Source organism: Athene noctua, chromosome 3, assembly GCF_965140245.1.
Source record: "Athene noctua chromosome 3, bAthNoc1.hap1.1, whole genome shotgun sequence".
NCBI classification, from domain to species: domain Eukaryota; kingdom Metazoa; phylum Chordata; class Aves; order Strigiformes; family Strigidae; genus Athene; species Athene noctua.
Window position 1 is genome coordinate 37,495,211 of NC_134039.1, and position 4,360 is coordinate 37,499,570.

Sequence of the window (4,360 nt, forward strand, 5' to 3'; positions counted from 1 at the left end):
ATAATCGTCTAAAAGAACCAATCCTTGAGCTGAAGAGATTATCACATATGTAGAACAATGCCTGGCAGAACTTCTATAGGACTTTTGGATAAATTTTGGATAAATTTATCTACTAGATATTTCATGAGATATATGTGAAATAGCACAGGAACAGAGGTGAAGGGATAAGGAGAGAGTTGAAAGGAATGGGCTTCTTCATGAGACATGAAGAGGGGGAGCCACCTTGGCCACAGAACTGGGGTTTCATTTCAAACGCACCTTGGTCACACTGGGATTTGTGGGAGAAAGTTCTGAAGGGCATATGTTAATGCCCTTCAAGTTAAAGGTTATCAAGTTAAGGGTCTCGACACAGGCCGTAACATAAATTCTGTAGAGATTTAAAAGCAAGACAGTTGCATGTGATGCAACAGGAGTGAAGCCATTGTGCTGATTTCCAAAGAAAAGATTGTGGATTTATGTGAGCCACCTGGGTAGACTGGAAAAAGAAGACAAGCAGGGTCAAGGCAGCATCTTGGCTGCACCGACAAGAAAGGCAGGTCAGAAGATATGAAATTATTATTGAAATAGGAGGAAGGTTCTGAAAACATGGAGAATAGAGTGGCAAATGTAGAGAGACATCTGTGAGATGCTATGGTTGTAAAGTGACAGCAGTTACCTCGGCTGTTGGGAGAAAGCGCATCCAACAGCCCAGTGGCTGGAAGGCTCGGAAACAGGGAAGTCTATGAATTATCTTCTCATACACTTATGTATGTGACCTGAGATCAGAGTGACAGCAAGGAAGAAGGAAAATAAATAATGCATCCTGTCCTTCCCATTAAGTTTATGATCCTTTGTAAAATGTGCTTTTTCCCAGATTACAGGAAATTAGAAACTTCAACTAAATCAAAAAATAAATGAAAAACAATTGATGAAGGACAGTAGACTGCAGTCAAAGGTAGACAAATGCTCATTCAGTGATCTCTGAAGTAAATAGCCTTGCTTCTAATACCAAGTTTGGCAGCTGCCTAATCCTGTTTTTCACTTGGCTTAGAAAAGACAGAGTAATTTCACTTACTCTTGAGCCCACTCCCAGGCACTCTTTAGTTCAGAAACACTCTTAAGCATATATCTCATTGTAAAAATCTACATGTTTCCAATATCCACTATCAATGAGGCTCCATATATATTTTTTTTTACCCATTTAAATTCTGGTTCATCACCTGTTCAAATTATGCTTTCATGTGCTCATGGGAAGAGACTAGACAAACTTTGAGAGGTTTCCTTGTCTTAGTGCTCCTGTTCCTTTGTGGAGAACTGTCTCTTCCATAACAGATTCCAGTTCACATGTGATGCATCCTTGCAGGCAAAACCCACATTAGGCTACATGTGCCTGAGGAACAGAACATCAAGAGAAAAACAGCTGATGAAAGAAACAGAAGTGCTGATTTATCTGACATTATGCATTCCTAATATATAAAACCTTTAGTCTGAAAATCTGAGAAAAAAATCCTACTGACTTTGATTATTCCCTATGTAGGATAATTTTCAGTATCTACTTGCAACACGAGAGTTGTAAACTAATTATAAGTAAAATTTGAATCCCTTTATGATAGCCCTTTTCTTAGTTTCTTTCATAGTAATAGTTTAGTCTCCTTCAAGCCTCACTTGGCAGATTTCCTAGCCTGACCTTTTCTAGGACAGCTCCATTAAATTCAACAGAGAGTAGCATGTGCCACTCTGAAGGAGCCATTTCATGAGTGGTCTCTGAATTTCTTTTAGAGCTGAGTGCATTCAGTTTCTGGTTTTCTCCTGCTAATCTTACCCTTACACATACATTACATGCTCACAGGTTTCTCCAAGGGCAGTTCAATCTCATCTGCTCCAGCTGAAATGAGGGAGGCAGGGAGCTGTTGCTCTAGCTGTCTCTCATGGTTGTCATTTATAGTTCTTTTCTCCGTTGAAGTCCCTGGAAATCTTTGCTTCTCAGCAAACAATCTGATGCAGTGTCCTAGCTTCCCTCTTCTACTGAACAGGTATTTGTGTGTAGAAATTGGAGTGCTAAGCTTAAATGAAGATATGCATTTAAGTCTCAGCAAATCCCCAAATAACATAGCCTTGAAAATTAAACTGCCTTTTTCTGTTAATGGTGATGAGTGATTAGGTTTGTTTTCAGTAACGTTTCTACAGGTTACAGGTGTAAATGGTAATAATGATGCAATATTACTAAGCAACTATGTGGTCAATAGTGAAATAAGTGCTGTTTAGTGTATATCAGAACAGATTGAGAAGGAGGCTTAACAATACTCAGTAGAACATGATAGCATTTAATACTTGGCTTATCTTTTTCTTATTTTGTAGAGCTGAGGCATTTACTTAGAAGTTTGACAGTTTGTTACTTCCTTCAAGGATGGACGCCGTAAGAAAAGGAGATAATCAGTTGCCAGGGCCACTCAATGGGTAAATGATTGACATGAGACTGAAATACAGGTTTTGCCTTCGTCAGTTACTGAGGTGAGCAGTGTTAAGCTGGGTTCTTAGACCATATCTATGACTATAGTCGATACTTTTGGGAAGACATTACCATTTGAAACTGGAGTTTATCAACCATGTCAATGAATGCATTTGATTCCATGGGAAATAAGCACAAAAAGATTTAAATACAGATAACTGATATGGCTGAGGTCCAAGTAAATAATTGAATGTAAGAAAGTATGGATTTCAGGGGTGTCTTATGAAGTAGGCTAGCGATAACAATGTTACTGGCTTTTTTTTTTTTTTTTCTCTGAAAAGTGGAGAAAAATATGCTTTCACATGGATTTACCTCATCTGGGATTCAGTGGGCCAGGACAAGGCAAACTGTACACTTTGCCTCCATCATGTTAGACTTCTGCATAATTGACATCTCCTAGGATATTTGTGAGCGAAGTGATGTGCCAGTGCAGAGTGGCTTGTAGGGGGGATCTTATTCTAGAAGCATATTGGGATATTACTATTTTTCTCCTTAGGTAGTCTCTATCTTTATTCTTCTTTGACAAGAAACTTAGGCTTTGATGCCAAGAAGCACAATGAAAAAGAATGGTTTTCCTTTGCCCATTATCTTCCTCTTTGTTGAACCTGAGAATGCACCTATTTATTTCTATGAGAGGTTAACTCAAGAGTGGCAAGCTACTTTTTCATTTTCGTTCGCTTTCTCATATCCACTTTCTCCTTTATGATGGATGAAATGTACTTTTTAAGACTTAAAAAAAAGGTGAATAGCAAATTATAGCATGGCAATTACATTATAAAAATCCTTGCTATAGCTGCCATTCTTGCATCATTTCTAGTTTTGTCTTTATTATAGTACCAGCATCCATTCTCCTTATTATCAGCTGTATTTCTCTTCATTACTAGCAACCAAGAAAGAAAAAAAAAAAAAAAAGAAAAAAGACGTGCAATGAACTGCAGATCAAGCAGAAAATACTGACATACTAAGTTAATAAGGGATTCCCCTAAAGATCATCTTCTGAGATTCCAGTCTTGAAGTGTTTAGGACTTTTACTCATCAGCACAGGCAGACTTTTCTGCAGTTCAAGATCCTTAATGTGTTCTGTACCTCACAGGCCTTACACTTGCAAAAAGAGGAGGGAGAGGAATCTTCATTAAGCAAATTCTTTCTCATTTTCACATCTGCTCTTCAGGGTGTTGCCTCTGTGCAAATAGACTTTCAAAATGTAGTTTTCTAGGAAGACTTTGCTCCTGAAAATTAAACCTAATGTATTGGTGGAACAATACATTGTCAAGTTTTACTATGTCAGATGGTCTGTGAAGAATTAGAGGGGCTAGGACATCCTTCCTTAGAAAATGATTTTGAAATTCCTGAGAGCTGGTGCAATCTGGCACATTTTAAGAGCAAAATATTTACCCAGAAACATGTTCAAATTATTAAATTTCATGTAACTTTTTTGCTTACTAATTTTGTATCTTAAAGTAGCCCAAGGACAAATAATTCTCTTCCACTGCAGGTACAGTAGCAGTATTCAGAGGAGAGCAATACCATTAAAAGTAATTGTGGTGTTTGATATTTTAATAATATTGCTCAAAATATCAACTAAAAGTTCAGATCAAAAATTAGGAGATCATAGGATAAATTATGATCATTGTTTATGATCCAGGAGGAAACAATGTCATGTTATACGCTTAGCTGCCAAGAGAATGGGGAAAGCGTTTTGCTAAAACCAATGTCTTCACATGAAGAAAATGGCAGGATGAACATGATTATGCAGGTTTGGATGAAAATAGCTGAGCAAAACTGAAGTGATGCTGCTCAGTAAACTGAAATAAAAATTTGGTTGAATATCCTCTCAGCCTCCCCATTGAAAGTATATACCTATTTGTCAAC